The following is a 12,510-nucleotide window of genomic DNA, read 5'->3' as shown; positions in this document are numbered from 1 at the left end:
CTTGAACCCAGGAGGAGGAGGTTGCAGTGAGCCAAGATTTGGCTATTGCACTCCAGCCTGGGTGACAGAGTGAGACTCTGTCTCAAACAAAAATAAAAATAAAAAAGAGGAAAAATCAGGCACAAGTATGCAGAGAAAGGTGAAGTGAGTAAAGGGTCTAACCCATAACTCTGAATTCCAAAGTTTGAGCTAATGCTCCAAAACACAGGAAATGTTATTTGCTTGTGAAATTGTGTGTGCTTTTCATAAAAAGTAGAAAGTATTTGCACAGGTTTATGCAGTCCTGAGGGGCAGAGATGAATCTCTCATTTGCAGATATGAAGACAGCTCAAGGTAGCGATCTTGGACATTCAGGAGGGGAAATTAGACAGATCTAGGGCTGGATGCTCACTGAATTAGCCAGTCCCTGGGTCACTCAGGGGAAACCTATGCTGATTTCTGGAGCTCTTTCTTTGTATAGTTCATTACTTCAAATTTGAGATGCTCACTTAGCCCTCCTAAAATAATATTTCTCTCTCTTCAACTCAGGGATTTCTCCAAGCTCTGTCTGGGTTCTGCTGTCAATGGTGTTGTCCAGTAAGTATCCCCAGGCAGAAATAAGGGGCTATTGTAGGGCTTACATTGTTTGTTTCTCTTCTCAACTGGAGAAAAACAGTCAGTTGCTGATTGTCTAATGTTTGAAAATGATTGTTTTATATAGTTTGTCTAGTTTTCTAGTTGTTTATAGTGGGATCAGTCATTAGCCCCTGATCAGAGACAGAATCTCTCATCTACTGAACTTTTTACTTTAATTTAAAACTTTTTAAAATGTTATATTTTAATTTTGTTACAGAATATAGTAATACATTATCCTAGTGTAAAATTTAAAAGGTAAGTAATATATAGTAAAAAAAAAAAAAAAAATTCCTCCCACTTTCACTCCCGGAAGTAACTGATGTTACAAAATCTTTCTGTCTTTTAGAGTTATTATATGTGTCTACAAAATAAAACACAGGAAACTAGCCATAATAAAATAATGGAGTCTAAAGGAATTCAATCACATAAAATGTTAGCTCAAATTTATTGTGAGATTAATAAAAATTACACTTTTGTTAAACTATTACTCTCACAAAAAGCACAAAATGATTGTGAAACTCACAGCACACATTACTGACTAGTGAATTGAGTAACCGCCATTGATTGTGAGGCAGTGACTTCTATGTGGCTTCCCCATCTCATTACTTACAAGTCATGTATAAGAGTCTCCTTTGTTCTATAACTTCTCTGACAGTTGTGATTGAAATTTTCAATTTATGTCCAGCTGGCTAATGTAAAACATCGTCCTGTTCTATGTTTAATAGCATTTCCCTGATTACCAATATTAAGCATTATATATTGCCTATTCATGTTTTCATATTTTGTGTAATGTCTATATCCTTTGTTCATTATTTAATTGTGTTATTTGTATTATTCTTTATATATTATTCTTTAACACATTGCTGTTTATATGTTGGTCATATTTTACATTTTCTTCTAGTTTATGGGAAGTTTTTTTCTTTTCCTAAGACAATCTATTGATAAATACAAGCTGTGAATATTAAAGTTATAATTAAAGTTATCAAATGTTTGAGATAAATTTATTCATTAACTCTTTATGAGTTGTTGGTTTTTTCAGGTTAAATGAAATAACTTCTTTTTTTGTTTTTTCATGTGAAGAACTTGGTGGAGAAATTAAAACTTCAGATACAGAAAAAGAAGCAAGAAAATTGCTGGAATGACAGGCATGAGTAGATACCAGGTGTGATGGTTAATACTGAGTGTCACCTTGATTGGATTGAAGGATGCAAAGTATTGTTCCTGGGTGTGTCTGTGAGGGTGTCACAAAGGAGATTAACAGTTGATCAGTGGACTGGGAGATGCAGACCCACCCTCAGTCTGGGTGGTCGCCCTCTAATTGGCTTCCAGCGCAGCTAGGATAAAGCAGGCAGAGGAACATGGAGCTAGGATAGAGCAGACAGAGGAACATGGAGCTAGGATAGAGCAGGCAGAGGAACATGGAGCTAGGATAGAGCAGGCAGAGGAACATGGAGCTAGGATAAAGCAGGCAGAGGAACGTGGAAGGGCTCGACTGTCTCCACCTTTCTCCCGTGCTGGTGCCTTCCTGCCCTCCAACATCAAACTCCAAGTTCTTTCAGCTTTTGGACTCTTGAACCTACACCAGGGGTTTGCCAGGGGCTCTCAGGCCTTCAGCCACGGACTGAAGGCTGCACGGTTGGCTTCCCTACTTTTGGGATTTGGGGACTGAGATTGGCTTTCTTGCTCCTCAGCTTGCAGACAGCCTATCGTGCAACTTCACCTTGTGATTGTGCGAGTCAATACTCTTTAATAACTCATTTTATATATACATTTATCCGATTAGTCCTGTCCCCCTAGAGAATCCTAATACAACAAGACACAGCACCTAGTCACAGTAAGAGGGGTGGACATTATTTAGAAGCAAAGACAGTTCACCCATATGAAAAGGAGAGATAACAGAATGTAGGTATAGATGTATAAAGATGAGCAGATGTAGAGACTGGAGATTTTGAAATTCTTGTCAAATGACCACTTTTTTATAAGTGAAATAGAAAATAGAGTCATCAGCAAAGAGCGAAGATGGGAAGGAGAGAAAATAAATGTGAACTGTGACTCTGGGAAAGGATGAGAGTGAATGGAGCAGGGAATATTTTTTCTGGGAAACATAAAGACATGACTTTGTGATCATGAATTTCAGTTGAAACAAATCAACCTGATTCCCTCTTATTCTATTTTAAATTTCAGTTTTATTTATTTAAAAATCTGAACATAACATCCATAATTATTATTATACAGAAGAGTTTCACTGCCCTAAAATTCCTCTGTGCTCCATCTGCTTGTCCCTCTGTCCCCCATAACTCCTGGCAACCACTGATTTTTTTTAACTGTCTCCATAGTTTTGCCTTTCCCAGAATGTCATGTAGCTGGAATCATGCAGTATGTAGCAGTTCCTGATTGGCTTCACTCAGAAACATGTATTTGAGATTGCTTTATGTCTTCTTATGGCTTGAGAGGTCATTTCTTTTTAATGCTGAATAACATTTCATTATTTGATGTATTACAGTTTATCCGTTTACCTAATGAAGGACGTCTTGGTTGCTTCCAAGTTTGGCAAGTATGAATTAAGCTGCTATAAACAGTATTGTGCAGGTTTTTGTGGGGACAAGGTTTCAGTTTCTTTGGGTAAATACTAAGGAGCATTATTGCTAGATTGTATGATAAGAGTTTGCTTAGTTTTGTAAAAAGCTGGCCAACTGTCTTCGTAAGTGGTGTAACATTTGTATTCCTACCAGCATCACCAGCATTTGGTGCTGTCTGCCTTTCGTATTCATCAGGCTTAACCTTCATAATTTTGCTGCACTTACTTTCAAAATGAAAGTCTTCAATTCATCCCCCGCCTTGTTTCTTAAACAATCTTGAATGAGTTCTTTAAAGTCTAAAAATTTCCAGAAAATAAAACTGTTAACTATTTATTGAGAGTTGAAGGTTGCAGAGCAAAGGAGTGACACTAAATTGATGATGATATAAAACCTCAGCTGAAAAATTCTAATAGCTAAAGAAGAGGTATGATATTTTCATATATAGTTCCTTCTCATTTACATGTGTAAACTTAAGAGAGTCAGGAGTATGGTATTCTTAGGAAAATCAGAGCACTTCAAAATATTGTTGTTCATAATGTTTAGAAATTTAGACCCAACATTTTCATGATATAGACTAGAGTAGACTTAGCTAAACAGAACCATTAGTCTGTTGTACATATTGTTTTAGACATATTTATTATATTATAAACTACAAAAGGAGAATAAAATAGTGTAAAACTACTTTGAGAACATATCTAATAAAAATAAGATAATTATGGGATTTCTATTATCCACACTCAATTAAGACTAATATTTTTAATTAAAAAAAAGTTTTTTAAAGAAGAATTCCTGAATGGTAATTCATAGTACATTACCTTGGTTTTTCTGTTAAAAATACTCAAAGAATAAAAATAATTTCTTCCTGCCTCTATATTACAATCAGCATAATTGAAATAATATGCTTGAATTGTTAGTAAAGTAACATTTATGTTTTGGGATCAATGAAGCTAAGCCAGCACTAAGAATTTTATTACTATTCCTCCACTACATTTCATAGAGTTATTTCTTCATCCTTAAACATACCACAATAATGAGTCTGCTAGGTCCATTTAGATTATCAACCCAACCCTAAAAGAAAGAAGATTTCTATTGGTTACACATTTCATAAGATTGTTGTATCTTTGGAACATCTGCAGTCTCATCTTAATAAATTTCAAACAAGAGCACTGAGACCGCAGCCAATAGAACTATCTAATTCAGTATTATTAAGATCCCAAAGATCAATGGCAAAGCATTGGCTATTTTCTGCACTTTGACTATGCAAGAATTAAAATTTGGCCAGGATTGTTGTTCATAGCAGGAGTCATGAATGGTTTTGTGGTGTTTTATGACATCTTGAGGGCTACATTGAACCTTGTTCTTATATCATGATCTGCTAAGCAATTCACCAACCATACTTCTCCACCTCAGTCCTGACTTTAGCCTCCTTAGGAGAACATTGGAGACATGATTGGTAGTAATGGCCCATTTCTTGACATTTTTGACCAGCTATAGAGTCCATGCCAGACACACATATATGTGTGTGTTTATATATATATAGTGTGTGTGTGTGTGTTGACTTGCTTAAAGACGTTACAGGGAAGATTATGTTTAAGAACAGTTAGAGGGAAATGTCTTTTTGAGTTTGTTTCCTAAACCCTAAGCCATTCAGCTGACCTTATTATGTCTCTTTACCTTATAGTGTAAAAGTCAAAATGTGTGTGTATAATGGGAAAGGAGAGATGCAGGAGGAGAAGATGAAGGGATTAATATCCATGAGCCTTTTAGTAAGGACCTGCCTTTTACTAGAGACTGTCATACACTGTCTCATTAAACCAACTCTCCAAAATAGTATCCCTCCTGTTTTATGGAAGGGACAACTCAAAAATTTTGCATCACCAGTAAGTGATGGAGCTGGAATTTATCTGCTGCAAAGCTTCACAGACTTGCTTTAAAGAAGGTGGTATAATTCTATCTCACACCAGTTAGAATGGCTGTCATTAAAAAGTCAGGAAACAACAGGTGCTGGAGAGGATGTGGAGAAATAGGAACACTTTTACACTGTTGGTGGGAGTGTAAACTAGTTCAATCATTGTAGAAGACAGTGTGGCGATTCCTCAAGGATCTAGAACTAGAAATACCATTTGGTCCAGTGATCCCGTTACTGGGTATATACCCAAAGGATTATAAATCATACTACTATAAATACACATGCACACATATGTTTATTGCGGCACTATTCACAATAGCAATGACTTGGAACCAACTCAAATCTCTATTGATGATAGACTGGATTAAGAAAATGTGGCACACATACACCATGGAGAACTATGCAGCCATAAAAAAGGATGAGTTCATATCCTTTGTAGCGACATGGATGAAACTGGAAACCATCATTCTGAGCAAACTACCTCAAGGACAGAAAACCAAACACCACATGTTCTCACTTATAGGTGGGAATTGAACAATGAGAACACTTGGACACAAGGCAGGGAACATCACACACGGGGGCCTGTCCTAGCATGGAGGCTAGGGGAGGGATAGCATTAGGAGAAGTACCTAATGTAAATGACACGTTAATGGGTGCAGCAAACCAACACGGCACATGTATACATATGTAACAAACCTGCACGTTGTGCACATGTACCCTACAACTTAAACTGTAATAAAAAAAGAAGATAGTATAATTCAAAGTACTTTGAAAAGGACATAGCACTATACTGAGGTTAGAAAAAATAGTTTCCCAAACTGAGATCCTTCTGTGCACTTTGTAACCCTTGTTTACTCTGGCAGTTGCAATACTACCAATTCGACCATTAAGAACATTCGGTAAGTTTAAACTACAGTGGGAAAGCCAAGATATGAAACCATCACCCATGGGAATTTTGAGGCTAGAGTAATTAGAAGCTAATTTAAGATCTCCATTCAACTCTAGGACAGTCAGGGTAACTGCCAGAGAAGCTGCATGCTGGGTAAATCCTGATCCCAAAGTGGAATTTTGCCCTAGTATAATGGGTTCATATTTGATTGGCTGCACTTAGCTATAAATCATGAGGAGGAGGAAGAGGAGGAGGAGGAGGGGGAGGGGAAGGGGAAGAGGAAGAAAGAAGAAGAAGAAAGAGAAGGAGGAGGAGGGGGAGAAATGACATCAGAAAGTAATTGGGCTAGAAGAACTTTAATTTGGAAGCAAAACACAGAATCCAGGTGAGTGGGCTTACTGGGAAAGGGTCATGCTACGTTGCTCCCACAATGGAGGGCCTTATGATGGCAATGGTTAGGTTTCTGCTCTCCTGCTGCACCGCCGTTTCTCCCAAGGCCTTGCTGTAGGTGCAAGAATTGGGCGGATCTCTGATCAGCTTGGGTGTGATCTCATCAATAAAAACATCATCTAACCACCTAAAAGGTAGTTAGAGTAAAAAGAATTCTAGCAGCCTATCTTAGACAATAGACCAAAAAGAAAATGTGACACACAAATAGTCAAACAAAACTTCCACCTTTTAGCCTTGGTTCTGGAATTCAGAACAGTCACACAATACCAAGTTTGAGTGCATACCTGTTCAAAGCATGCATGAGCTCTTTGCCCTCCACTGCTAAGCCCAATCCCATCAGCCAAATCCTATGCCCTCCCATCTAGAGAGATAGGTAGGTAGATAGACCAATAAAATAAATAGCAATACCACTTTATTATTACTACTAGTATAGGGCTATTAGTACTACTTTATTAGTATGACTTTAGCACCACTATTACTTTATCAATTACTTTATCAATATTATTACTTTATCTGTAGTCGTGCTAATTTGAGGTAATTACATGTAACCTCTTTACTTCCTCTCCAAGAAGCTCGTGAGTACATTCACTGCACACATTTTTGAGTCCCAGTCATTCTCCCAGTAGTGTGCTGGAAGCTGTGTTCAGGGAGCTTGAGGCTGTCATCCAAGGTGTTTCAGTGGCAGCCCTGTTCAGTGTTGTCCCATAGAAACCCAGTGCAGTGATCCTGAAGAGTTTAGCTTTACATTTAAAAAATTTCATTCACTGCAAATCAAACCAAAGTGACTACTTTTGGCAGACTGACAATCTCTTTTAGCAAATCTATGTAATGCGTTTTGAAGGTCTGTTTAGAGTCTGCGCTAATAACTTGCTAATTATTTCCAGAGATTTCCAATGAATTCTGAAGTTGGTCAGGTGGGGTGATTATAGTACTCTGAAATTGCTTCAAAATCATGAGTATTGAATTCTCCTACTTATAATATGACATGTATCATGAATAACTGAGTTACCATAGCATCAGCCTAATCTTTCTTAAAAATATGTCAGAACTGGCCTGGTGGAGTGGCTCATACCTGTAATCCCAGCACTTTGGGAGGCCGAGGCGGGTGGATGTTGAGGTCAGGAAATCGAGACCATCCTGGTCAACGTGGTGAAACCCCATCGCTACTAAAAATACAAAAATTAGCTGGGCGTGGTGGCACATGCCTGTAATCCCAGCTACTTGAGAGGCTGAGGCAGGAGAATCACTTGAACCCAGGAGTCGGAGGTTGTAATCAGCCAAGATCGCACCACTGCACACCAGCCTGCTGACAGAGCAAGACTCCATCTCAAAAAAACAACAACAACAAAAAAAAACCATTTGATAAACCCAAAGTCTATCTACATGTCTCTAAGAGAGCAAAAAATAATTGTCAATTAAATATGTAACATTTATTCTAGCTGACAGATCTATGTGGTTAAATTATCGATACAGCGTTTTAAACATTAAGCTGCCATTCTAGCTGGTGTGAGATGGTATCTCATTGCGGTTTTGATTTGCATTTCTGATGGCCAGTGATGGTGAGCATTTTTTCGTGTGTCTGTTGGCTGCATAAATGTCTTCTTTTGAGAAGTGTCTGTTCATATCCTTTGCCCACTTTTTGATGGGGTTGTTTGTTTTTTTCTTGTAAATTTAAGTTATTTGTAGATTCTGGATATTAGCCCTTTGTCAGATGGGTAGATTGCAAAACTGTTCTCCCATTCTGTAGGTTGCCTGTTCACTCTGATGGTAGTTTCTTTTGCTGTGCAGAAGCTCCCATTTGTCTATTTTGGCTTTTGTTACCATTGCTTGACATAGGAACGCTTTTACACTGTTGGTGGGAGTGTAAACTAGTTCAACCATTGTGGAAGACAGTGTGGCGATTCCTCAAGGATCTAGAACTAGAAATACCATTTGACCCAGCGATTCCATTACTAGGTATATACCCAAAGGATTATAAATCATGCTACTATAAAGACACATGCACACGTAAGTTTATTGCGGCACTATTCACAATAGCAAAAACTTGGAACCAACCCAAATGTCCATCAACCATAGACTGGATTAAGAAAATGTGACACATGAGACCAGCGGCGGCGGCGGCAGCGGTGCTGGAGGCGCAGAGGGCGGCGCAGGGGGAGCCGGGCCAGCTCGGGAGCTAGAGAGCGGGCGGCCTTGCGGGGGGCGGCGGCGGCACCCCAGACCGAGCCGGCGCGGGAGGAGTTCCAGGGCGATGGGACCACGGCCCGGGCTGATGCTTTGACAGCTGGAAAGAGCGCGGAGCCAGCGCCTGGTCCGGAGGGAGAGGAGCGAGGCGAGGAGAGCGCCAGCCAGCGGGAGAGCGAGCGAGCGCCTGGGAGGGGGCCGGGAGCCAGGGGCAGCTCGGGAGAGCCGGAGCGGTGGCGGCGGCGGCGAGGCTTGGCGCCCTCTTCCCTGCAAACCATGTTTGCCAAAGGCAAAGGCTCGTTGGTGCCCTCGGACAGGCAGGCTGGGGAAAAGTTAGCTTTATACGTCTACGAATATTTACTGCAGGTGGGAGCACAGAAATCTGCACAGACCTTCTTATCGGAGATTCGCTGGGAAAAAAACATCACGTTGGGAGAACCGCCTGGGTTTTTGCACTCGTGGTGGTGTGTATTTTGGGACCTTTACTGTGCAGCTTCTAAAAGGAGAGACACATGTGAACATTCACAAGACAGATGCAGAATCAGATTGCCAGAGTGTTGCTTCGGTCACTAGCCCATGGGACGTTTCCCCACCCATAGACCTAGTCAAGAAAGGGCCTTATGGGCTTTCAGGACTGAAAAGAGCTTCTGCTTCTTCTCTCAGATCCATCTCTGCAGCTGAAGGAAACCCGAGCTACAGTGGATCTATTCAAAGCTTAACTTCTGTAGGTTCCAAGGAGACACCCAAAGCTTCAAACCCAGACCTGCCTCCAAAAATGTGCAGGAGGTTAAGACTAGACACCACCTCAAGCAATGGCTATCAGCGTCCTGGCTCAGTAGTGGCAGCAAAAGCTCAACTGTTTGAAAATGCTGGTTCACCTAAGCCAGTTTCTTCTGGGCACCAAGCCAAAGCCATGTACTCCTGTAAAGCAGAGCACAGCATGAGCTTTCCTTCCCACCAGGAGCGATGTTTTCCAGCGTGGACCCATCAGTGGAACCAGGATGGTTAAAGGAACTTATGAAGGCAAAACGTGACTAGTTCCAGAAAATTATGTTGTCTTCCTCTACTACTATTTAGTGGATGGCAGTATCTTCATGGTATCCATGGTAACAAATAATAAGTGCTATGATTTTATCTGACACAGATACAAGGGGATCAGCCCACTAAGTGAAAACAGTCAATTTCTATCAAGTTCTTCCCCAGCAGACTATGTAGCTCCTTATTAATGGGAAAAAAAGGTTTAAAAGGTTGGCCATTCTTTTTTGGTTGGTTTATTTTAAAATTTCTTGCTTCTGAAAAATTTATTTTTGGATAATACGTAACTCCAGAGTGTCTCTTCCATAGCAATTGTAGAGTTTCAAATACTGTATTAAGTACTATATCCCAGAAATTTGGAAACCAGAAATCTGCTGTGTGGATTTTGAGGGGCGTCCTTTACTGCCTGGCATTCTCTGAGGATCTCTGAAACTGTTACTTAAAAATGTTACTGAAAAGCTGGTTACCTGCCCTTTGAGTGCCACAGTCCTGACCTGCTTGTTCTTGACACCTTACATATTACTTCAGAGTTCCCCACTGTGCAGACTCTCAGGCATCAACTGTATAAAACTCTTTACATGCTATTATAATCTGTAAAATCGATCTCTTCTACCTTAATGTTTCTAGAATAGGTTAAATACACATACACACACACAACTATGCCTCAGAAAAGTTATGCTTTTACAAATAAAGAGAATAGATTAGAATTAACAAGTAGGGTGAATAACAGTAGGCAGAGTCAGAATCAAATAAATATCAGTGAATCAAAATAAAAGAATGAAAAATATTCTGTAATAAAATTAGCAATGTAATGTAAAATCTGATAAAAGGTTATCTTTTTCTTTTACCTATTACTGTTGACCTCTGTACACTGTAATAAGGTGTTGCTGGATGGAACTTCTTGGTCTAAGTCCTTGCTGACCTTAGTAGTAATAACAGCATTGCTGACACCCTAATTACCCTCTCCTGAAACAGAAGGTAGTTTTTCAATGTACCAGTCCCTTAGTCGATACTTGGTTTAAACATGCTTGCCATCATCTCATATCCTGCTAGATTAGAACCTCTTAAAAGCAAATTGGTTTTCTTTCAAAGACCAACTTGACTCCAAAGAGAGATTCAGAATCCTACTTCTGCTGCTGCATAAAGAAATCTCAACCTTCATTTTACTTGAACACAGACCAAAGTGTTCCTGCTTCTGAGTTGTCTGTGAGCTAATTCTACGGATGTTCCATTCAGATTTAAAGCTTTTTTATCGCACAGGATGTGGATATGAAGCCTAACTCTTGTATCTGATGGCAAGGCGTATGTTGTAGCCACAGTACTGGCTATGGTCCCTTTGCTGAAACAAGATACAGAAGCACTGATTCAAGCTGTGTTTGTGCTAGAAGTTTTAATCTTGCAGATTTGTAAGGATGGCTCTTTTTCCTTCATAATAGATTACATGTATAAGCAAGTCAGGGCCATATACTGGAGACAGGCTAAAGCTGCTTTTCCCTTAAAGTAAGTTTCCTACAGATAAGGTATTTACGAGCATTGAGAAAGTCAGGACACGTACTCTAAATCACACAGAATGTTAATTCCACAGGAAGGCAACGCCACACATTGGAAGAGGATCACATGCAACTTCTAATAGTAGTTCAATAACAAAACCTTAGCTTTTCAGAAACAATGTTAAGATACATTAGAATTGCCATATCCATACCTTTTAAACATGTAACCTGTGCACCCTAATCACTGCTTACAGTATAATCAGTATGACGACGAGATTGAGGGGGTCTACATTTATCATCTCCCGTGTTATGTGAAAATATCCCTCAGTACAAAACATTTGTGTATTTCACAGATAACTCTTGTTTTGCCATAACTCTACAAAGTTTATGGAAACTAGTCAACTGAAGGATTTTTCTGTTGTGTGATGTGTAAAGGTCTGAACAGTAAAATCATCTTTGTATTCCTGTAATGTTAACAAAATAATAATCAACATGTCAGATTGTTGGGCTTTTCTTTGCAGATGTTTTCTAATTCAAAGTTTTTGGTTGGTTGTTTCTTTTTTTTTTTAGTTCAAAGTTAATTTGTTTGCCTCTTGAAGATTAATTTGTCTAAGCTTTCTAGGAACTGCCAAACAGTGATATTCTCAAAAGGATTCAATAAACTAGTTCAAAAAATGTTCCTATCTTCTATTGTCTTAAATCTAATCATATTCTGTGAACTGCAGTCCCAGCGTGTAACCTGGCGTGATTTATCACCCAGAGTTCTCCTTTGTATTTCAAAGTTGATTTACCTCAGGAAAACTGAGGGTTTATTGAGTAACTCACATTTTTCCAGAGAAACTGGTTTGAAGTATCCAGTGCAACCTGCCAAGCTCTGTCTTTGTTTATAAACCCACTTACTGGTGACATCATTCAGGGTAGCCCCTCTCTAAAAACCGTGAATTTTGTCTGATCTTCTCAGATGAGGAATTCTGAACCTGGTACAATCTCATTCTAATTCTTCTCTTACGTACTAAGTACTTATACTATATACCTTACTATAACTTAACAGGAAAAGGCTGACCATTTTTGGTATTCTTTCAGTGACACATTTTTCAGTGTCTAAGCTCACACTCATTCTTAATTAACTACATGATTTTTAATATAATTTCTACTGCTTTGGGTTTTATTTCCCAGGTATAGACATTGTCCTTTTAATGTTTTCTTAAGGAATTATTCAGAGTAGATTATTAACAACTTAAGGTCCTAAACGGATACACATGGCACATGGTTGTTGTAAAAAGAAACAAATCTGTAAGACACTAGGAAATTCAAAATGCTTTCAGGCTTTCTTTGAAATTTACTACTGAATGATTTATT

The 12,510-nt window shown here is 39.1% G+C and overlaps 1 pseudogene; it reads right to left on the bottom strand.

Annotated features, from left to right (window-relative positions):
- Window positions 1-8,618: 8,618 nt before the first annotated feature.
- Window positions 8,619-11,450, bottom strand: LOC116463976 (uncharacterized; annotated as a pseudogene).
- Between the last annotated feature and the right edge of the window lie 1,060 nt (window positions 11,451-12,510).

This window comes from Hylobates moloch, unplaced genomic scaffold (assembly GCF_009828535.3).
Source record: "Hylobates moloch isolate HMO894 unplaced genomic scaffold, HMol_V3 SCAFFOLD_108, whole genome shotgun sequence".
NCBI lineage: Eukaryota > Metazoa > Chordata > Mammalia > Primates > Hylobatidae > Hylobates > Hylobates moloch.
The sequence above is the reverse complement of the archived record's forward strand: the minus strand, read 5'-3'. Positions and strand labels throughout refer to the sequence as shown.